The sequence below is a fragment of the Trichoplusia ni genome, chromosome 2 (assembly GCF_003590095.1).
Source record: "Trichoplusia ni isolate ovarian cell line Hi5 chromosome 2, tn1, whole genome shotgun sequence".
NCBI lineage: Eukaryota > Metazoa > Arthropoda > Insecta > Lepidoptera > Noctuidae > Trichoplusia > Trichoplusia ni.
Window position 1 is genome coordinate 18,734,610 of NC_039479.1, and position 25,182 is coordinate 18,759,791.

The 25,182-nt window shown below is 36.2% G+C and overlaps 1 non-coding gene across 1 annotated transcript; it reads left to right on the forward strand.

The window, feature by feature from the left end:
* Positions 1–24,669: 24,669 nt before the first annotated feature.
* On the forward strand, positions 24,670–24,742 carry Trnav-cac. The gene has a single exon. It is a non-coding gene; the product is annotated as a tRNA-Val (tRNA).
* The last annotated feature ends 440 nt before the right edge of the window (positions 24,743–25,182 follow it).

The window sequence follows — 25,182 nt, forward strand, 5'->3', positions numbered from 1 at the left end:
TTGATTTTGACTACCATTCCCCGATTTAATGGTACCACCTTCATGTATTACTGCTACCTGGTCTACTGGTAATCCCCTCATGACTTCTACCTACTCTAAGGTCCCACCCTACTCCCACGCGTACAGTACCTGCTACCCAGCTACAACCCTCATGAAATACTACTATCTGATCTCCTGGTATCACCCTAATGAACTACGGCTACGTGCTCTCCTGGTACCGCCCTCGTGCTCCCCAGCTTATTCCAAGCCTGATTCTTTTTTGTTATACCACGTTTTATAGTGACTGACGTTTCATGTCAAGTCACACGGGAACGCTGTCGAACGGGATAAAAAGTATCCTATGTCCGTCTCCTGGCTCTAAGCTACCTCCCTACCAATTTTCAGCCAAATCTGTTCTGCCGTTCTTGAGTTATAAGTGGTGTAACTAACACGACTTTCTTTTATATATATAGATTTCGTGCAGAGCTACGCTCGATCGAGTCTAGATCTCGGAGTATGGAGAATCTCTTATGATAAAAAATGCTTTCAAAGTAAAATGCCTATTGCAAAATGAAATTCGTTACAAAAAAAAAAACAAAATTTAATTCTAAATTGTTCGAAAATGTTATTTTCGTATTTTTGGTTCATCGTAACAATTGTAAAAAATGTCTTGTAAACTTTTAAAAATGCATAATCCATTAATGCAAAACCTACATAAAGTGTTGTAACTTTTTTACCTAATCGAAAAAACTAAGCACTAACTTCCTCTGACTTTTCCATTTACGAGAGCGACTAGAATCGTATTTTAAAATATAATACGCTTTTATTTTGGAAAATTCCGTGAGTGGCTCTAGGGAGAGAAAGCTAATTTCAATTTCATTTAGTTCTGGCGCGATTCCATGTGGCGACCAGAGACTATGGCACGCCTCTACCGGCAGACCCGGTTTTTAAATACTAGGGTTATAATGCAGAAATGCCACTTCTGATTTCTGAGGGGTTTTAATGTTAATTGTATTTTGACAAGGTATGATCTACGGAAAAAAGTTAAATAATATATAAATTCAGCTCTAACATGAGTATAAAAATTTAAAAAGAAATAAGTATCTATTCGTTATAGTCTTTAAAAGTAACTAATAACTAAGTACTAATTAAATGATTTATTTCATTTGACTGATACATCACAATAAAAAAATAAGTCTTCTAACATAATATTTGCTTACCCCTTTCAATCACATTTCCCGTTATCGTTAAAAAACAACTAAAGTTCACCTGGTTCAAAGCTATCTCATTCTAGTATGTGTCCCAAAATCCTTTAAGATCATCAAAAAGTAAAAAGCAGCTCAGATATCGAGGAACCCTTTACCAGAAGGCACGTCTAATCTATGGTGGCGAGTGCAGCCCGACGCGAGCCCTCGGGAGCGTTTGGGTACCGTAGGCAGATTACACCCTGTCTGAGCCCCAATACGCAATTTCATTGCAAGAGGATTTCGCATTTTTATCGGCGAATCTATACGGTGTCTTTGCTATTAGAGTGCCCCGGCTCGAGAAGGTTTAAGGTCTTTATTGTTTGTTAATGGTAGGGGTAGACGTGTATTTACTTTGGTAAATTCATGGGCGTTGTCTACTACTTACTACGAGTGATACAATAGGATTTATCTTTAGTAATAGCAGCGAAGAAATAAATTTTATACTTGTTCAAGTTTATATTTAGCGAATATACAAGAAAAATAAAAGTTTCAGTCAAGAAAACACTCGCTACGACTATATGTAATCAAAGCTCCAATTTGGTACACATACACCACGAACGTCTAATGAAAGAACTGATTAGGTAGGTACCCGAGACATCATTAGCTACATAAAACAAGAATTTCGGGCCAAAGAAATAAAGATAGACAAACAAGACATTCGAACATAAATTACTTCAGAACTAAGCTAAGTTTATCCATCGCGGTTCATCTGAGTGACGCGGGGACAATTTAAATTGTGGCACATTTCGTGCTAAGATATCAAACCGCCCTCACGGTGGATGATTCATATTATTCTCCTCAAGACTTGATTACGTCGACGTTATTGTAGGGGAGCGAACACACGACACAGCTATATTATTCCAGTTAATTTTGCTAAATGTCTGGTTAGTCGCTTTTGTAGTAATTAGAAATGAATTGATAGAACGTTACACTTGTATTCCAAAAAGTAATTACACCAGTGAAAAACTATAACGCTTAACTACTTTTATGCCCAAAACTTCTTAATTGAAATTTCTTATTAAATACACTGAATTACTTCTTACATTGTCATTTTCAAAGCAGATTGGATGACTGCGCAAAAAAGACTTAAAGCAAAAAGTCCTACATATTCACAAGTGGTACTGTTATTAGGAAATGACGTGTTAAATGCAAAAACGCGACTTATTTACATAATAAGAACCCCGACAGCTCCCCTAGGAAATAATGTCACGGAACTTTTGAGAACGCAATAGGCGAGAAATGAGAGCTGCAGAAAACAAAAGTAAAATCTTTGTACTCTGAAATTGTATTTTTTTAACTCAAGGAAATTCTAGTTTATTTCGCTCTGACTGCAAATGTAATTTATTCAAAACTAGAATAAAATTTATTCGAAATTATATAAATCTGTTCATAAATCCAACTATTGGAACAGTGTTCGCAAGCAGTGTGTACTCCTTCGAGTTGAAACCACCTCGTTAGAACTTGATTAGAGAGGCCACAATGCGATAACAAGCCGGGGTTACAAGCCAAAACTTCTGATTATCTCGTTTATGGGTTCTGCAACTTTTTAAAGAAATGTCCTTGCGAATTAGCTGTATATCAGGAAATAATGCCGCGGGCGATGTCTGGGGGAACAAATTGACAATTTATACCGTATTAAGAGACTGTTGCTTGGAATTGTTTGCTGTGTATTTCAAGTGAACGGTATTTGAATGTTGGATGAATACACTTTATTTAAATGTTGATAGGAAATGTTGTTGTATTAGGGATCAGATGTTGTTACGTACAGTTGTTTGTTTTTATGACGCTCTTAACTTAGTACTTATTTAGACGGATAGTGAGAATTTTGGGCAATTTGGGAACTTATGAATAAAAATATTTGTTTGTGATCTTTTCTGATCTCTTTTTCCGTATCCAAATTGAGTTTGGACAGCGGTTGCTACGGTCGTAAATGTGATGGGTGATAATTTTTTTCACTTGTTTTGTTATTCCCATGTTGGCAGAACTCTCAGAGTCAAAAGTGCGACTAACATATTATTACCGACATGATTTCAGATTATTATCAATTCCTTTCCTTTCTAGAAAGCCAGAAAATAAATAAATCTCCCATTATACTATGCGGAGTGCCTAAGTGTGAAGTTTAAGGAGATAGTCGAAAATTGGCGTATTACCCGACAATGGCTATGCAATCACAAATGCATTAGTCCAGTGGCGAAGTCACTCGCGTCCCCTGACCAGTATGCAAACCTACTCGGTAATCGAACTGTGGACCGTCTCAAGTGATTCCATATACTGCTTGAATGTACTTAGGGTGGAACTACTGTGGATATTGATTTTCCTCTGATGATGTAAGTTTGATATCAAGTTTGGAGGGTGTAGTTCAGAATAGTTGAGGTATTTGATTGAATTGATTTTGGTGTCATTTAAAGCATACTTCTTGCTTTGTTAAAGTCTTAGTAGAGGCCAAACTTTTTTTAGGTTCCTTACCCAATGGACAAAAATGTTATCAAATCACTAAGGATCCATTTGTCAAAATATTGCATCTTACAAATTATGATAGCTAGACAGTTTCAATTTAGACAGACAGCCATAGAAATAAACGTCGAGGTTAAGCAACTGTAAGTACGGGCCATACTTTTCGGGGATAGAAATTATTGATGCATTTTTTTTATAAAAATTAAAAAAACAAGCAAAAATTAAATGTCAGCACTAGCATACAAATGCATAAGACACTCAGACTAAAAACAAGCATTCGTAAATCGACCAACTGTCCTACGCGGGGATCAATTCACGTGTGACGATTTTCCGTATAAGCAAAATGATTTCTAACGTTCTCCTAAAAACGAATCATCAAAATCTTATCTTTATCATCTAAAATTTCCATCCACTATTTAACTAAAAGAGCTGTTAACTCCGTTAATAAGGCATACGTGGGATCCTCGTATCAGTAGCTCGTAAACTGTAAATACAAGTTAAGGACCATAAGACAAATGGAGCACCTTATCTTGCCGGTACGTAATCAAGACTAATATGCTCACGCTTGCAATTTAAAAGGGTGAGCTAGGATGGAACTCTTTAAGACTTTGATGAAGATTTCGTATTTACGACGGAATTAGTTTGCTTCAGTGCGATAAGTACGATGGTAACTGGTAATTTGTTGGAATGCCTTGTTTGAAATGTTTTACTGATTTTTTTTCTAAAGTTGTAGGAACGTTGATGAAGAAATGTGATGTTTAAATGAACGGGCGAAGTACGAGTCGAACTAGGGATATTGAGGTCTCCGTACTACAAAGAACAAGTATCATCAGCTGTTGCAAAATTTGTAACCAATCTGTCCGTCTGTAATCAGGTTGTATCTCATGAATTCCCATAATCAAACAGTTGAAATTTTTGCACGAATTATCACGCAGGACGTCTTTTGGGTCCGCTAGTAAAGATTAGAAATTGAATTAGTATCATATTTTAACAATTTTTAATGTCCTATCCTGTATTTATGTGGCGTGCAATAAATAATATTTTATCCAGCTATTTGTATTATGGCTTTTGGTTGTAGTGAGTTATATTCAGCCAGTAATATAATGCGACCTTTTTAGAAGGTAAATAACTTAAAGGTCACTAAAAGGTAAGGCATCTAAATTAAATATGGAAGACCATTGCTATAAAGCCGAGGTTCGAAATAATGCTTAAATGCCTCATTTCACTTAGTCCCTATTCATCTATGAGTTTCTACCTATTAATACTCCACTTAAAGAACTCTTTAAATAGATCCTCCTTTAATTATAACGAACCAAAGTTCATCCAAAGTTTACGTCTGTCATCGTCGATAAAAATTAAAAAGCAATAAATATGCAAACGAACGAAGTTCGGAAGGGAGATGATTGGCGCAAAAATCTTCGAAAAAACCTTTCAACGAGCTAGATCTTAAAACGTGTTTCTAAAACCACTTAGTAACCTAACTAGATTTATATTTTTTGCTGAATTGGCCTTGTAGAAAAAGGTTCTGATGAAAACAAACTGTTTGAAATGGATTAAAAGTGAAATATTTTAATAAGAAGGTGTTAACATCAAAAATCCAACTAGTCTTATTCGCATGACAAAATAATAAAAGCTAGTCGCCAATTTACTTGTAACAGAAGAAAACATATCTCCAAGTTCTATTAGTGTAAGTAATCTCTATCCGTCTCAGTCTCGTTTTTCCTTTCGCATTGATTTTCATTAAATCTGAACACCTAAAACATCATGTACTCTGCAAATATCATATCAGAATGATATATCCACGTGACCCCCAGTAATCTCTGTCGAGCAAAGCGTGTGACCGTCAATACAGTATCATGTGATTCATCATTATGTGTCAGCTATGTTTTATGAGCCGGCGTCGCCTCGACACTGCCCAATTTCACGCCCCAACACCCACTGTATCCAAATATGCGACCAAGTTAAACGGCACCCGTTTTAGAATGGACAGCATTATTGAGAGTGCCTTTTTAATTGGCTGAGCTTTACGGATCGCGGAATTGGGCTTTTGATTTAGTGTATATTTTTTGTTTGCAAGCTTTTTTGAATAAACGATGACCAAATTAAAATATTTAAAACGCAAAACTTTGCGAATATTTAGAATTAGCTTGTTTTCGGATTTTATGGGATGCGTGTAGGTTTTATAGAGCAATTTGTTGTTTTTACGTTTTATCATTACGTATTAGGACATGAAGATTTCAAACGCGCACTTTATTAAAGAAAAATGCGGGACGAACAAAACCTCTTTAAAAATTAGGAAAAATGTTTTCCAAGTGCAGATAGCAACCAATTATTACCGCAAATGTAAAGCAGTAATAATGAAGTTACATTCAGCTGGAAGTGCACCCGGCGCGCCAATAAAACTGAGGTCTAGATTTATGTGAACACACGATAATCATAAGCGGAACACAACACGCGTTTTATTACCCGCCGGCATTCTACTAACTCGCAGGTTTATTTGCATATTATTCCTTTATTACTCTCTCAGAATTCATATGCTAATGTCAACGACGATATTTTCGATCCCACGGGTACCTTCTCGGATGTGACCCTAAAGATTTCGACACGTTTTATGTGTGTTTCAGCGGGTTTCATTTGAATATGTTTTAAGTTTGCGAATTTATTATGTGTTCTGTACTTTTGGGGTCAGTTTTACAAGTACTTGTGAATATTCTCTACGGTTCTTTCGTTGAACTTTTTGCGCCTTGAGCAATGTTGTCACTAGGTTCTGCATGACATATGTTTCGTTACTTTTGAAACTGAATACCTTATTTTCGTTACCGAAAAACTTCTTCTCAAATACAGTAAGTACTGTACCAATAGTAATCAATATTTTTCCCTTTTATTCGTAGGTCGTGGTGTCTGTTAAAACGCAGCAAAGTACTGATAATGTACGGTGCTCAGCCAGCTGTGTAATGGTTTTATTCCGAGCGGCGATACCTTTGCCGTCTTGTTCGACGCACCTGTGATATCCCGGGCTTATTTCAAAGCCGCTAATTGCTAAGAGGATTTCGGAATTAACGCGAACAGATCACGTTTTTGCGTTGAATACCTAAATTAGAATTGAGATCGAGCGTCTTTTGTTCGGTTTGTGCGACCTGTAAATGGGCTTATTTATTTTTATGGTTATTTATATAATTAACTGTTTATTTGTAATTGAAATTTCTTTAAGATTTTTTAAATGAGATACTTAAAGAGGAAACTTCTTTTAGAAAACGAATTGTTTATAGGAACTTCAGAGAACGTGTTAAACAATCTCTAGCAATAGATCCAACTACGAGAACGATGATAATGATTCATGTTTGCCTAAGTACCACAGACATGTACTGTACTAGTATCGTGAAGTGGTACAGCGTTCATAACAATATAATACAATCAATTTGACATAGCAAACAAGTACACAATTACGAGTGTCTGGTGTACAAACATTGGGAGCGACAATTGCGAGCAACTGGACGATTTTAATTTGTAATCCAGTGTGGCGATTAAACGTCGACCGGTAAATACTATTGCTGGATTAAAGTCCACAGTTCATTTAACAGCTGCCTCCGTAATACCGTAAAAGCTTATTTTAATTCGGCTAATTAATGTCGAATTGTTTCGTGTATCGAATCGCCAGAAAATGATTTTAAATAATAACACTTTTTGGTTATTTAATTAATGGATATGTCTTTATGGGTTTATTTGCTTGACGTATTTACGAGTTCGTATGCTTTTATTGTTTCATGATATTAATATATTATGTCTTTCGCGTCTTCATAAGGTTCACTTTCGATGTTCAATTATTTTTCCACATTGATCATCCTGGTCTTTTACCAACATGTTGAGATCGGCTTAGACCATAACAGGATGCAGCCAAGTACCACTGTTTTACAAGCCTATCTGACCTCCGCAACCCAGTTACCTGGGCAACACGATACTCTTTAGAAGGACTGGTTATAAGACTTTCTAACTTCTGACTTCCCGTAACGAATGTCAAAGATAAATAACCGTCGGGACCCATAAATTAACGTGCGTTCCGAAACGCGGAAGAAATCGTTATGACATAGATGGTAAACCATCCAAGAACCGACCATGTCAAGCGACGCTTAACTTGTGCAGTTATAACTTAGCCACGAACTTCGCAAACTAAATATTCTCAAAAAATACTCCGTACTCGAAATTTCCAAGAATACATTCTGATCTGCTAGACGTGTTCTTGGTAGCTGAACTTTGGGTCGGAGGTCAGACCTAGAGGTTCTATTTACAGCAAATATTGATGTTCCTCGGCCTGCCGGGGAAGCCCACAAGTTAGTGATGTGGTGCAATTTACGTTGTTTGTAGAATATACAGCATTTACTGTGTTATTAAATTTAGAATGGAAACTGTACTAGAATATGGATAGCATTATAGTTCCGAAAATATACTTGATCAAAATGTTTGATTGGGAAGGTGTATGTTTTTTTTTCATTACATTTAATAAGTTATTTACGTTTTTGAACATGTATAACAAGATAAAAGTCATGGCTCTGGATTGTCCTAACTAGAATAATCTATTTTATAAAACTTTAAAAAAAAAACTTTTTTAACCAGCGTTTTTTTTATTTCGTTCTATATTTTTCTGGCCTATTCCCGGTAAACCTCCGAAAATAGCAAATTCGTTAGCAATCGTAGTGAGCCACGATATTATGACGATAATCTGTGTAAGAGCCCGGTACTCGTCCAGCACGTAACATGTCAAGAGTGGCTTTCGTTAGACAGGTTCAAACATGGCGGCTTGCTGCTTAAATTTTAAAAAGTTTATTCTAAAATAGGCATGTAAATATGATATGGAATATTTTATTTTTCTTTCCTTTCCTCTTAATACCTTATATTGTGAATTCAACGGTTCGAAAGATTCATTAAACCATATTAATAAATTTCAAACAGTGTTTTATAGTATCTATCCTAATTAGTAGTTAACAAGAATGGGTTGTAGAAAGAAAACCCTATTTAAAATATTAGAGAGGGATAAATAAACAGATTTTTTAAATTTCGTGTCTATCTCCTAAGTAATGGTAGGAAGTGAATGTAAAAAGCTCAATTGGTTGCCTATTCGTTTTCGTCGGAATGCCCATATACTATCACTTCTATACAATATACTGTTCACTCCCACAACTCCCCCTTATCTTAAAGATCGTTTTGAGTTCCTACATGAAACGCATTCGAGATCCCTGAGATCTTCCGAGAACTTGAAGCTGAAGATGCCAATGCATTCCACGAAGTTCATGGACAAATCTTTTGCTGTGCAGGCTGTTCGACTGTGGAATGCATTGCTAGTATCAATCAGACGTGCCCAAACGCTACTCGCTTTTAAACCTCTTGTCAAAGAGCACTTGTCACTCTAATGTAAACTAGTAAATCTATATCCTATATTTATTTGGTATAAATTATATATTTATGTATGAGTTATATATATTATGTATATATTTGTCAGATATATGATGATGATTTATATATGTATATATTATTTTTATTTTATTTCCTTATTTATATATTATGCATGTATTGTGTGTATGCGCATCACTACCTTTTTGATTTCGGATCATTCCACTCCATACAATGGTTGTGTGGAAGAGATCGCCGAGTAGCGATAACACCGTCAATTTGTACATTTTACATGTTATTTACTGTATCAAATGTTTTCTTTTGATGTGCAAAAAAGTGGTTTTGTATTGTATTGTATAAAGTAGTTATTATTTAACTAATGATCACGGCTGTCAGACTGATAGATGTTACCGGTACATTGTCAAGTCAGAAAATAACAATCAAAATAAAAGCTACGATTACGAAAGCACTCGTGCGTTGAAGCATAGCAACATTTTATAATGCGAAGCTTTCACTTCCTAGTGTCCCTTGCTAAATGGTATTTATGAAAGACAGGTCTGTTAAGCATTAATATTTAACGTTTTGAATATACCTGAAACTAACCTTCATGTTTCTTTTTTATAACTTAACTAATAAGCGAAGCCATTTTTAGGTCTTCGTACCCAAAGAAAGGGAATAAAAATCAATATTAGTCAATGGATGCTGCTGTCAAAAAATCATTAGTCATCTAGTATTCATTTAAATCGGAAAGACGAAAAAGTTGCGTTATTCCTAAAAATGACCAGCAATAAGTTTGAGGCATAAGTCTCGCTGTGTGTACAGAGAGAAAATCTCAAGAGTACTGGTTACATAGCAAACGAGGGCTGACGTAATTGGTTGGAAAACTCGAAAGGCTCGCTACGGATGTGTATCGATGCTTATGTTATAATATGGCGGTTTTGCTTAATATTACTGAAAATAACTTGCAACGCTCCGAGTTTTTGAACTGTGGTAAGATCTGTTTCCTCACTTCCAGCAAAAAGGATTTTCGATTTTATTTCAAAAATATTATACGCAGAGATGATATAAGTGATTCAATAAACTTACATTCTTATTAATTTAAACAAGGAGACGATGAAAAAGTGATAAACAAAACTAAATAACAAAGAACAATATTCAGAATAGAATAAACTTTCTTTTTCGTCATATTACCATAATATTAGAAGAGAAAACTTTTAAACAACAAAAGAAAAGATAATTCAGGGTTTTCATTCGAGGCATTTTATAACTGGTCTCTGGGGGGAAATGTGCCTACTTTGAATTGAGTGCTACGCGTTACGATCCGCCATTACTTCACACAAACATGATGACTTTGAGCCACCTTTTGGTAGGAATTTTCTACTAATGTTATGAATTTTAGTGTGTTTTCTTTGCTAAAAAGCCTTTAAAACTGTTTTGAACCGGTTTGTCCGACTATTCAGGGCAATTTATAGATGTGTTTCGTGAAATCTCCCGCGACACAAGGATCAAATTCTTTAATGCGGTTGTCGTTTAAAAAATGCAATCGTAATAAGAAAAACTTTTTATGAGGTCGATGGCTTGATTTAAAAACGGACTAGTTTACTTTAATGCCAAAATGCCAATACGGTCCTAATTCCCCAAAAACTACGAACCGCACTTACACAACTTCCACTTAATTAGTTAAAATTACTATAAAACGTGAATAAAACAATATACAACAAAGTTATCCAGCGGCGTCGTTTGTCAAAGCTCTTGCGTCCAAAAGTTTGGCTATTAACCGATCCTATTGGCTTCAGCTTAACTTGCACTTAACGAGACGGGATCATAATTGATGCGCTTAACTTGCTTTAGACATATTTTGGCTTAATTAATAAATTTTGTATTGGGGAAATTGCATCTTTTGGAGTACTTTTTGTAATAGCGACATTTTACTGCAGGAAAGTTGCTTCTTAAAGGAATTTGGGGAAAAAATGATTATGATTGTCCAAATGGACATCTGGACGTCTGCATCTCTCAGGTAGAGGATAATATTGACAGTAACAGCGCCAACATTAACTCGAGACATATGAACAGCGCCTAAATATACACACGTTCCCACAATGTACCAATTCTGTTTAATCCCCGAACAATTCGCAGTACAAACACTTTTATCGGTTTAGCCCCCACATTAAAAAAGAAGGATACCGATATAAAATTAAGTCAACAAGCTTCTCCGAAAAATTATTCATAGAAAAAGATCGCGAGGTGAAAACTGTGGGGTGGGTTCGAGGGCAAGGGATGAAGAAAGGGAAAAAGTTGGATAACTGCCTTCATGAATTGGAAATGTAATTTGGTCGGGTAGGTGTGTGTGTGGCAATTGTTTTCGTTCTATTGCCGGATTACGACGTTTCTGATTGACGACGCGTGTGGCCTGCGTCGCTTTCTGCGGGATTGGTCCAAGTTTCGTTTTTCATGAAATAGTATCAGCTGGCGGTCGTTTGCAGGCTGATGGAATTGCAGGGACGGGGACACGATGCGCGGGAATGACAGTTTAGTCACTTACACTGTTTTAGAATGTAAATGATGGAGACGGAATTGGATGGACTAGTTATTGTCATCGTTGGCATTTAAAGAGACCTACTTAAATACACATTACTTTAAGTGCCCCTAAGGTACATAAGAAGAAAGGCATTTAATATTTATTTATACTTAATTTTTATTAAAAATTCGGTTCAAGCATAGTATATTGACACTCCAAACTTTAATGCAGGATAATATTCAGTCGCATATTTGTGATCGCCAAAACTGCTCAATCGAATGCCAATGTAAAATGATTACATTTAAAAATAATAGCAGCAATGAAAATACATATTAACTGAAACGTTGCCATAATTATTTTGTGAGCCACACGTGGGAATTCGTATAGGAGGGAAGTGCGATATCACAATAATAATATCGTGGGCAATAAAAAAAAATCACAAAAGTAGTTTTTGAAAGCGGACAAACTCAATTCCGCGGAATAGCCCAGTTAGACGTAAGCTTCACATAAGGGAGGGTTCTGTGTTCCATCTAGCATCTCATCTGCACCGCGGAGACAATCTTGTGACAGACACACAGACAACAGAGGGGGTCCTGTCTAGCCTCGTAAAACACACGTTTTACCGACATATTATACGACAACGTTTTGTAAAAACGACTTTCTCCGAGTAAAGGGAATCTAAATTGGCGTAAATTTTATGATCACTATTTGAAGTGAGATGTAATTTTGTCAGGAGCTGATGGTAGTTTTTTTCGCGTACGTGAGGACGTCATAAAATGCTTGAAGGGCGGTTTAGTCCCGTTAGCCCGCGCCAGTGATAAACACGTCGGCTATTAAACTTCCGTATTATCAGGTAACGCTCGTCAAACTTTGTTCAAAGTTCGCAGAAAATGAAGTAGTGTAATAGATACTTTGGAAGAAGTAGGTACTTTATATTTAGTAATAGGAACTTATTTCTAGTGCATACGATTCCTCACTATAATGATCCCTTTTTATAATGAGGTTTATAAAAACCTGATTCAAGTTAGTGCTAAGATATGTCTGTGCCAGATCTTAAGACATTAAGTCCAGTTTCTTTAAATTGCCCTTACCAAATTGTAACATCGAGCCAGCTAATGCTCTCCAAAGCTGACCTAAATGTATGTCTAGTTTATGTTTGTGTGTAAGCTAGGCTTCGATACGCCTAGCCTGGTAGTGTCATCCATCTTAGGTAACACCTAACAACGATAGATGACCCAAATGGCCGACCGAGCGAAGGGGCATAAAAGGTTAGCCTAAGGTCATAATAGAAAATGTAATTTGCAGAAAAAGTGGACGTGAAGGTACCTTTATTGCTATTTTTATAGGCAGTAATCGTTTTTGTGAATTTTTAGTCGCTGGCAATATTTTAAGTTTAAAAATATTTAATGCCAATCACCAAAAATGCCTAAATGAACGGCAAATAACAGCAAAAAAGTTATATTTATGTAGTCATAGTTTAAACAATGTACCGCTTTAAAATAGGTAGACTTTGATCATCGAAAGAAATCCTGCATCAGAAAACAAAGAGTTCTTCCACAGACAGCGCAACTGATTTAATATCTCCATTAAACAAGAAGTTGTAGAAATAATGAGCAACATATAAATGAAGCAACATAAATGATTAGTTTCTCCGTTCTGGCCTGACTCCGTCCCATTGGGGTTCCACGGCTGGTCGCGGCTGATAAAACGCGTCTCGAAGGAGCCCGATACATTCGCACACGGTACTGCTCCGTACAATACTGTACAGTGCCTGACATTGCTACTTAGCGGCCATTTTGACTTTGTAGTTTAAAAGACAAGGTATTTTTTGGTGTCTTCGCAATCTTATTGTTTACTTTATAGCGATTTGTTAATCCATTTCATGTTTCTGATTTTGATTCTGATTCTGTATTCACCAACCCTCAGTGGAAATTCTGTAGGCCGATATTTTTATATTTTTTTAGGATATAAAATTATGTAGAACGGAAAACTTATCACTAAATATATACGCTATATCCACAATTAAAGGTGTTTATATTGATTTTAGCAACGACTAATTTCAGTCTCAATAAAAGCGTTGGAAGGCTACATTTTCTTTTTGTTATTAAAGTTTTAGTGTCCCAACACTTTTGTCCGCGATTGTAAATATCCGCTTGATCCTATATACTTAATTCTGTTTTTAATTAAAGTTCAAGTTACCGTGAAAAACTTTTCCCGACGCAAATGAACGCATTTACCTTACACGGGCTAGGTTTACCTTCCGCTACTTACAAGTTTACTTATTACCTAGAAAAGAATTAAAGAACTTATTCCTTCGATCTTATTTTTTTTGGTTTGTTTGTGATTTTGAAGAACTTTGTGTTTTTCTAGCTGAGCAGTACTTTAAAATGGCTTACTACAGACTATTGGAAAATGTTACAAAGTTTTATCAGAGGTACAATTGAAATCACTGAATTATTTGAGTCGGATCTCATAAAAAAATACTTAAGTACGAAAAACAAACCAATAATAAATGTTTGATGTAAGTATAATGTAATTATACCCTATACTTATGTTCTTTATAGTTTTATAAGGTCCTAACTGTTGCGAATAAAATTAACAAGTTAAATCCGCAATCAAAAAGTCAAAATAAAAAAAATACTTCTTTTAAAACCAGGGCGTCGAACAATGACCATTCGATAGGTTAAAATACCAAAGAGGTAAAAAGCTTCGCCTTTTATTTTGTAAATACTTTGTTTCCTAGGTTTTGGTTAAATTGCGCCGGCTGTGGTTACGGGAGCTGTGTTCCGGTGACCACGGCCGGTGTGATTCACTCGTTATGTATTTGTATAGTGAAAAATATTCAGGTTTTGAGATAAAATTTGTCATTCGTATATATGTGTATAAAATAATTTTACTTTGAAATAGGATGATTTCAGAGTGAAAAATAAAAGAAGAGGTCCACCATACTTAGCTTACACTTTTTTTTCTTCAAATTCCGTCTTACGCAAAGCGTACTCGTATTAAACTCATGACCTATGTACATGTATATTAAAAGCCAGCACCCCTAAACTTAGAAATATAATTTCAGTTCTCAAACCGTCGTTCATACAATTAAATCGGAGAAAGTGCTTAAAAATGGGATAAAACTTGACGCAGCACTAGATCATTAGCATAAACTTTGTTTTTTAATAAAACATATACATAAAACAATAACCGAAAACACGTTCCTTTTTTATCATCACATCACAGTCATTGTAACAAATAATTAGAAAAAATAACAAAACAAATTTTGTTTAGAATTAATGAAGAAATAAAATTTATTTACACGTAATATTTTAATTAAGCAGAATAAACAATGCCTTAGCTCCGGTCATGGACATATTCGTATTAAACAAATGAAAGTATTTTTTTTTCTTTTTTCATTTTGAAAGCATTGTATTACCGGCTATTGTGCTCTAGCTTTTGTCCACAGCACCGCCGTACATATAATTAATAATTATTTTGTTTTCTAGTTTGTTCATTAATTTAGATTTACTAAATAAAGGCTAATAATTTTAATTTAATAATGTTAATTTTGATTTAGTGAGATCTTGATTGAATTTTTATTCAGCTGTTTTAAATGTCAGCTGATTTAGTTTCCAAGAAATTCGAAACCTACTGTAGTTTGTGCCATTAATATGAAGTTAAAAAAAAATGTTTTCGTAAAGTGTATTTATCTCTGCAAAATTTTCATCCCCTATAAAGGAGCTAGACAGATATTCAGTATTTATTAAAACATCCGAAACATTAACATTTGTCTCTGTCATTTGAACATGTAAAATTTGAATCTGTAATCTAATATCTTTTTAAATTTATTTAACAGGAAATGTTGTAAATAACCCGAGCAAACAGTGTCGAAATATATTCATATTTACAGCTAACCTCTAAACACATTACGTCGTATATAAAGCAGGACATTCTCGGCAAGTTTAAAATCTAGTTGTCTGAAACCCATTCGGGCGTACCTGAGTACAGCTAGGTCCAAGCTACTGCCTATGGTATGACTCTGTAATCAGCCATTCCTATGCAAATTCGCTCGCTGAACCAACTATGGCTTTATATAAAGGTTCGTATTCCTGCTATCTGCTGTGTATTCGATGCTTAAACATCACTGTAAGACCCGAGTTCGGAGTTAGGATTAAACATTTATCAAAATAATAAAATTGGGCATTTTTTAAATTCTACAGTATCTAAGTAGATATTTGTTACGGTATCTTCGTCAAGACAAATATTCAAATAAAAAAACCTTTTTATTAATAAGAAGTCATTGAAATGAAACTACTTTTACGGATTTTATCGCGGTTTAATTTTAGATTTTAGTTCCCGACGTTTCGAAACCTTTGCAGGTATCATGGTCACGGGCAGACTGAGATGGCGTTCGTCTTGACAGGAGATGTTGCTCGTTCTACCTTCATATTTTAATTAATTATTTGTGGTCCGACCTACGCAGTATGAGCTCACTGTGTCTTGATGTCTTGCAGCGCTGCTCTTGGGTTTGGCCTTGAGTTTATTTATTATTGGATCCCAAGTAGGTGATATCTTCCAGCCATCTTCTCTATTGAAATTAGGGTGTTTTTTAATCTCAATAGCCTCGCGAAACATCCTAGGTAGGAATTTGGATTCTTTAGCGAGGATCTGTGGTTGGTCAAATCTAATATAATGGCTGGAACCTTCAGCATGTTCGGCGACTGCAGACTTCGTTGAGCGGCGGTGTTTCACGTCAGCTATGTGTTCTTCAACGCGGGTCCCTATGCTTCGTTTGGTTTGACCAATGTAAGAGAGGCCGCAGTCACAATCTAGTTTGTATACTCCTGCATCTTGTAGAGGTATGTGACACTTGACGGATGGTAAGGACTGGCTAATCTTCTTGGGCGGCTTGAAGTATGTTTTAATTGAAGCTCGCTTCAGGATGTAACCAATCTTGTCAGTGACTCCTCTGACGTATGGTAGTACAGCAGGCAAACGATCAACAGTGGCTGGCTTCACTCGGTTTCTGTGACGGGGCCGTGGAACTTGGAGCTTGTTGTCTCGCAGTACTTGCTTGACGTGTTGAAGCTCAGCGGCAAGGTGTCTGTCATCACAGAGTCCGTGTGCTCTCTGAAACAAAGATTTTCCCACGGTAGCTAACTGTTTAGGGTGGTGGTGAGATTCACCGTTTAAGTACCTATCTGTATGGGTCTTCTTTCGATACACGGTACACGGTACCGACGTAGAAGACCCATACAGATAGGTACTTAAACGGTGAATCTCACCACCACCCTAAACAGTTAGCTACCGTGGGAAAATCTTTGTTTCAGAGAGCACACGGACTCTGTGATGACAGACACCTTGCCGCTGAGCTTCAACACGTCAAGCAAGTACTGCGAGACAACAAGCTCCAAGTTCCACGGCCCCGTCACAGAAACCGAGTGAAGCCAGCCACTGTTGATCGTTTGCCTGCTGTACTACCATACGTCAGAGGAGTCACTGACAAGATTGGTTACATCCTGAAGCGAGCTTCAATTAAAACATACTTCAAGCCGCCCAAGAAGATTAGCCAGTCCTTACCATCCGTCAAGTGTCACATACCTCTACAAGATGCAGGAGTATACAAACTAGATTGTGACTGCGGCCTCTCTTACATTGGTCAAACCAAACGAAGCATAGGGACCCGCGTTAAAGAACACATAGCTGACGTGAAACACCGCCGCTCAACGAAGTCTGCAGTCGCCGAACATGCTGAAGGTTCCAGCCATTATATTAGATTTGACCAACCACAGATCCTCGCTAAAGAATCCAAATTCCTACCTAGGATGTTTCGCGAGGCTATTGAGATTAAAAAACACCCTAATTTCAATAGAGAAGATGGCTGGAAGATATCACCTACTTGGGATCCAATAATAAATAAACTCAAGGCCAAACCCAAGAGCAGCGCTGCAAGACATCAAGACACAGTGAGCTCATACTGCGTAGGTCGGACCACAAATAATTAATTAAAATATGAAGGTAGAACGAGCAACATCTCCTGTCAAGACGAACGCCATCTCAGTCTGCCCGTGACCATGATACCTGCAAAGGTTTCGAAACGTCGGGAACTAAAATCTAAAATTAAACCGCGATAAAATCCGTAAAAGTAGTTTCATTTCAATGTCTAATATTCGCGTAAACCTAAGAAACCACTAATAAGAAGTCGTCTAGAAAATATGTAAATTTAATTTTAAGAGTAGAGTTGGTTACTCTACTCTTATCATGAAGGTATCTTTCATGAAGAGAATGTCTAAGTCTAGTTATGCTAGAAAAAAAAAACATTATATTCATCTGGGAACCGAGAAACAGATCAAGCGAAACCAATACATTATCGAAAATGTTCAAGTTCAGCGAAAGCAGCGTCCAGACCGCGAGTACACGACTTCATCCCAATGTTTGGAGCTGCGTCCGCTATAGGAGTAAGTGAATTTTCCCCTTTATGCAGCCACTTGACTCTGGCTACAGAAGGTTTTATCCTTTGATTACACTTGGAGAAAGTTGCGAAGGAACTCAATGAGGCCCTGGGCGCGACGATAGATGAGAATCGTTTCAAAACTTTGTGTTTACATGTCAACGTAACGGGATGCCGTCTAGATTGTTCGAGAAGACGGAGCCAGCCTCCGATATTGGTTTCCTTCTTATTACAGTTTTAATATATTTGTATGGTGTTTGGTAGGGATAAAGTCTGGTGTCTAAGAAGTTGCGGCTGTTTCATATGTGACGCCGTTTTCTATTAGTTTTGAATAACAGACAATCAACGATCCACTGACTTCGTTAACACCTTTACCTAAATAATTTGAGCTAGTCTAATTTTCGCTTAGTTTATGTTACGTATCGTTTAAAGGTAAACATTTGGTTGTAAGCCTAAAAGTATGGGAAAAAACAAAAGACGAGTATTAGTCTCCCATTCACGACCACCAGTCCCCGAAAATGAAAGTAATTTATCACATATAACGCGACAATCTTGTAGATACAACAAATATCACTCTAGTCATAATACAAAAAGCTACAACACAGTATTTACACCAAAACTCGCGCTGACACAAAGCAACTACAGCATATTTACGTATCTCTCATCCAAGTCACGTCGCACGCCGCGAAACCAAAAATTGCAGCAATGCCGAAACAACATTGCCAAGTGACTTCATTAGGAAAAACTTGTGTTGTCAACTTCTGCCGCCTCAACCGAGGAGCCAAGGTAAACAGGACTGGTGTCGGTTCGTGATTCTAAAGACTATGCCCTAACTAGGCTTGCCTTGTTAATTAGACCACATTCTGGGAATTACTTCTTAGAGATTGTTCGCTGATAAGCGAATCTCAAAATTACTCCGCTAGCTACTTGATATTTGTCTTCAATGTATTTAATAAAGTGTTAAAGTAAACTCACATATCCAAAGCATTTAACAAACTTCGCCAAGTACTCCAAACTATGACTACAATAAATAAGTAACAAACTTTCGATAGTCCCTAAAGTCTTGCACTAAAACTTAAGTTGCTTATTCGAGTCCTTAATTAATATTTATGAGAACGAAATACGACCTTCATAAAAAGCAACAGCTTTGGAATTCTAAGTTTTGAAAATTTGAATTGGAGTGAAACTACCAAAATCGTCACAAGTTAGGCCATTCATTACAAACTTAATCTTAAATACAGCAAGCAAGTCAAATATTGACAGGAGGGTGTCTGGTAGCGGGCAGCGGGAGTGATAAGCCGTGAAGGGCCCAGTCTTATTGGATGAGCACACAGGCAATCACGGCCGGACACGGCCGCCCAACTGCCCGTTTCGCTTCTGTGACGTATAACTACATAGATTAAGCTGCAGACGCGACCACTTTTATTTAGATTCATATTTTCATGGAATGCCCTGAATGGAGAAAAGCCCTAGGCCTGTTTCAAAAGAAAAGGGGGAGGCCTTTGCCCCGCAGATAGATATAAAATGGGCTACATAAAAAAAATCATAGCGTTTGGTAAGTAGGTATCTCAAAATGAAGACAAAAATGGCACAGACGTAAGTAAATCTGAATGTAGCTTTTGTTACCTATCAAAATGGAGTGCAATGGGAAGAAATTGTTTTTTTTATTATCTCTTTGGTGACGTGTTTCTTTTTGTCCAAGCTGGCCCATTCTCAGACGCCAGGTTTTATCTAAATTAGTCCCCAGCATCTTTATTATCATTGAAACAATTTAATTAAATGAGCTCAGATTTAGCTTAAAACATTCACAAAAAATATTCCATACCATTGTCAGTACTGAGCAAAATTGTAATCTATGCGACCAAACCTTCAGTCCATTTATTTGCATTGGTAATTCATAATAATGTTATTATTGCCAACTCGACAATGGCCAGTTCCCTTTGATTGTCGGCCCTTTGTAATCGTGTTTGTGTCTGTCCAAACTATGTTATTGATTTTAGTTATTAAATAACACGCTTTACTTGTTAAGGGACTTTATTGACCTTTCGTTTTTGTTATGCCTGTGACCTACAGTTGGTTGAGGTCCTTATTTGTTCATTATTGGCTGCAAAAGGTTAATTGCGGGTAGGGAAAGGTTTGTCGAAGGTACAGTTTTACTTTGTAAGTGTCTCCGTTAAGCTTTTGAAATAATGATGTTTTCAAAATTTTCATATGCTCATTATTTTTCATCGTTGTTCCCAATTATTTTGGATTTTACTTTATATTCTTATCTTCTTCTTATCATTTTATTCGCACATTTTTATCCGTACTCTTAGCATTCAAATTCAAAATTTGTTTAGGTTTTTGGTACATTTAACAATGAAATCTTACTAAATAGCAAATCAGTTCCTCAAGAATATGCCGTAATTCTTGATTATTATAATAAGGAAATATTAAAATATGGAAACTTTCGTATGAAATCAAAGTACTGACGACCCTTATTAATATTTGTTATTTAAAGATGTAAAACCAAGCAAGCAAGCCAAAGACAAAAAATGGGACAGGTTAAGAAAGAGATGGCAACACGACATCGATTAATTCCTTAGGAATTCATGTGAAGTGGCTCAGAACAGAAGTCTGAAGTCAAATAGAGAAGACCTTTGGCCAGTTTTAGAAAATAAATCAAAATAAAAAAATACGCTTTTGAAAAAGGAACCAAGCAAGTAAGATTTAAATAGAGCTATAGAAAAAAAAAAATAAGCAGGTTATTTGTTTTCAAGAGAGGTCTTTCCCGATTTATGACACATTTTACTGTTTGTACGAATCAATATCTTTATTTATTTCTTATCGCCCCCTCCGTGACACCAGTGGCTGGCGTCCGTTTGTCTCAAAGACAAAGCTGCTTTTCTTGTCTAACCTCCAACGATAAATCCATTGGTGTCCAGTGCAGCTTATGCGGAACCCCGCTGCTTTCAGTGCCAATACAACAAAAGGATAAACAAGTAAAAACAACCTTTATTACAATGCAATAAAATATACAAGGATTGTAAGCTCAACTTTGTACGTCATCCTGAAAGCAATACGTTTTTTGGAGCTGGATCAATGAAAAATAGCTTTTATGGTATTGGTTTTAAGAGTTCAACTACCGGTATGAACCGTTTGCGATTTTGTCATGTTTCCGATCATAGTGAGGGCTTGTTTGTCTTTGCTTCGTGTCGACTTTAACGCAAATAAGCAGTGAAAATATTTTATATCATAAAATATTGTTGGATTGAACTAAGCTATTCCATTATACGATATCTTTTTGCAGGAACATAAATCAAATTGAATAATGACTGATTGTTAAATTTGACATTCTTTAGTTACTCAAATATATATATAAAACCTATTTGTTACTACATGTTATTTTTCTATAAGCCGAGAATGCTCACAACCACACATACAAAGACCGTTATGCCAGACTAAAAACAAATGACGAGGCAGCAAAAACTGCAACAGCAACGCTCCCTTTTTTTTAATGAGTTTCATAACAATATAGTTCTATCAGGCGGTAGTGAGCATGCTCGTAATTAGCCGTAGGGCACTATCCATTGCGGGCGACATCAAATAGTTAGGAGGCGTGACGCCGACGCGTTTGTGACGCTACATTGAGCACGATTTGCGACCGACACGATGCTCGCTTACCTCGGCACACCGATTTAGGAGCAAGGAAAAATTTAGGGATATTTTTGCTTAAGTTTGTATATTTTCAGTGATATTCAAATATTTTCATATTCCGTGAAGTCTTTCAGGTAAACTGGCGATATTGAAACGTACAGGTATTTCGCGGGATTGATGGAATTTCATGAAGATTTCAAAGTGTAAGTCTTAATGTACAAATTGCAATCATTTTAAAGTTTCAGTTTTTCAGAACTATTTCTGTACAAGTTAACTTCTGTTACTTATAAAACAACGTCTTAAAATAAATTGCCGGGTTTCTTCCATCAAAAAATCTGAATCAAGCAAACCGATCCAAATTCCGAACGTATTTTATCTAGCTCAAACCACACATTAGCCGAGAACTTCAACAATACGCTTGTACCATATAATTTGAGACAAAACAAAGCGAAAGTTAGCCGTGTATCTGTTTAGCATCTCTGCAAAAGTTGCCAGCATCCGAGGGAGCATGATACGGCGACGATAAATTAAGAGGAACAACAAAGTTCACGGATAATTACAACACTTTCGTGTCCATTCACTTGTACTTTCATTATTCTTGGGGCGCGTTTCCGTTGTTCTGACGTTCGTTGTTTATGATTCTGCTCAAAGTACACGCGTGCATATTTTGGCTCAGAGCTTAGAGATATCCGCTGCGAGTTCATTATTAAACCTCTTTATGTACTGAATGTAGTGTCAAGTTGAACGTGGTGAAACAGAATTTCCAGTGTTTCTGTTTAGAAATCTTTGTATGTAGTGCTTGTGATGTTTCATAGCTGATATTCTATTTATTGTGTCTAAATCCTACCAAATAAAAAATGAAAAAAAAAACTTTATTTGCACTGTACAGTAATTTGACAATAGGTTTCCAGTAGAATAGCAGAATATGTAGATAATAACAGTGTGTTTGTTGTATGAGAAGAATTACAACAAAATCGCTTTCATACATAAGCGTTATTTGAACATCCGAAGAACTGGGAATGTAGACAAAAGAACACTAATTTAGCATCAGATTCCCAAACATTTTATTCCATCTTTCGATAACCTCATAAGAAAAAGTGATACATCCTGACATACCAACATTCTTTACTTCATTTGCATCACCTTACCGTACCGCACAAACAAATGAAGCCGGATCCTGTCTGCGCCGTAGCAGCAGCAGCACGTGTGCGTAATGTCTCTCGCGAACTGTTTGATTTAAAGTCGCTACAATTGTGTTTACGAGCTACCGAGGACAGCCCCATGAATTAACACTACCGATGATAAAGTTAACAAAGTTTTGTTAAATGGACGATGTTCCCAGTTTTGTTTGGGGATTATGAAGGGTTGTTAACCGGATTGGGAACTGTGATTATGTGTGGGATAATTGTTTGTTTATTTAGTGGTGTTTAATATATTGTTGGTGGCAGTTGTGATAGGTTTAACACAAAATATTTTAGTATCTGAAACACCTAAATGATTTTACTGCCTGAATTTTATAGGATCTGATTGCGATCCTTAATGTTCAACTTTGAGTCGTAAACTCTAATACACAGGTGACATTTTTCAAACACCAAATTAAGTTAAAGATATCAGAATTCGTTGAATTTATACCTACACTACGTTTCTCTATAAAAAAGTTATGTATCTACTAAATTCAACACTTATCAAGGAGATCACTTCTTTTAATCTTTCTTTTCCTAATTACTATCCGTTCCAAACATGACTGACACATTATAAGAAAAATAAGTAGAAAATTAAAACAACAACGTTTTTCACCAAGGATCATAGTAATAAACAGGTATTTGTTGAACAACTGGCGTGAATAAAAGTAATGCCTCATGAAATACCGAAATGAAATATGTATTAAATCCACGGGCCACTGAGATTAAGCTGCCGACGCGAAGATCAGATATTAATGAGGGTAACCGACCAGTAAAAGCGATGCGGAAGATACTGGATTATATTGAAACTTTTTTATATCACTAAAACAGTTTTATTTTTTGTACAGGTAAATGGGTTGAGGAGGTCAGATAGGTAGTCGCTCCTTGAAAAACACAGATACCTAGCTGAATCCTAAATCCAATGATGTTTGTCTAGCACGACATCGGTTGTAAATGGGATGACAGCGTGTTGTGAGCGCCGTTTGTTCTCACACAGCACAAGCACTTAGGAAGCGGTGAAGATTGGGTGAATCTGGGAGCTGTCTAATGTAGGTATTCTGAAATACAAAAAGTGCTACTTCGTAGCAAAATTTGAATACACGTTTGATTAATTGAACGAATAAATTAATAGCTTTTTCAAAAAGTTGTTTCAGACGTCAAAGTACTTTTGCATTTCTTATTATTAGTAGATCTTAAATGTATATATTTTCGTCAAATATTTTAAATTGTAATGTGTTTGGTAAAACTTACATCCCAATTTTATTACCATTGTTCTAAAATGATTTGAGTTTAAGTCTTTTTTGATCATTCAAGCTTATAGTAGCTTTCGCCTAGCTTCCAGTGGATGATGACTAGGTGAGCGAGAATCAAAGAATTTAATCTACAATGAAAGAAGTTGGCGGTTCTTTGTGCGTGTCACCCGCCCCGACCCTCGGAACTGGCGTGATCTTATACATGGAGCGATGAAGATATTAAGCTGTGGTTTTCGAGCTGACAACGTGTAACAAGATAAAAAGTGATGTAATTAGACTTCACTTTTAAAAACGTCAGACAGATAATTAAACAATATTACAGACGTATTTTTGTTCTTTTCTGAAGAATAAAAAATATTTAAATAAATCGCTTTTAAGTTCAGAGACGACTTCGCATTATTTATACACAAAGTGACGTCATGGTGGCTGTAATTTGATCGACTCATGCTTGCGGGAAATATTCACATTTTATTCATGTATGGCAACTAAATAGTTCAACGACACTAACTCAAAGACACAAATTAATTGTATCAACTCACTTTTAAAACTGATCTGTAATTTCACCAACATAATCGTCGTTTCCGTAGTGTAGCGGTTATCACGTGTGCTTCACACGCACAAGGTCCCCGGTTCGATCCCGGGCGGAAACAACAAACTTCCCAATCTCGTTTTACCATTTTGTATTTTTTTTTAATAAAATGCCTTATCCAAAAAGTATTCAATCTTTGACATCGTTCCTTACAATTCAATATCATCCCTTTGTTGCTGGTTTTCTCTTTAATAAATGCGGCGATTCCCAATTTTAGCTCGAATAATATTGTCACCTTACCACGCCCGAGCCACTGTATTAGTTGAGGGTAGTTGACTTTCATAGGTTCTTTGTAGATTTTTGAATCGGAAAAATGCGATTTGAATAGACGTGTCCTGAAGAAGCCAATCTTCTAAGATTTATCGCGGATTTTATCTTTGACTGATATATATTTGGCTTAAATTTTAAGCCTGCTTATTTTATTATGTTGAATTTAAGGATTTTTCAATATACTTGTTAATTTTCGATTACAATATCTAAAGTATTGTTTAATTTTGAGAT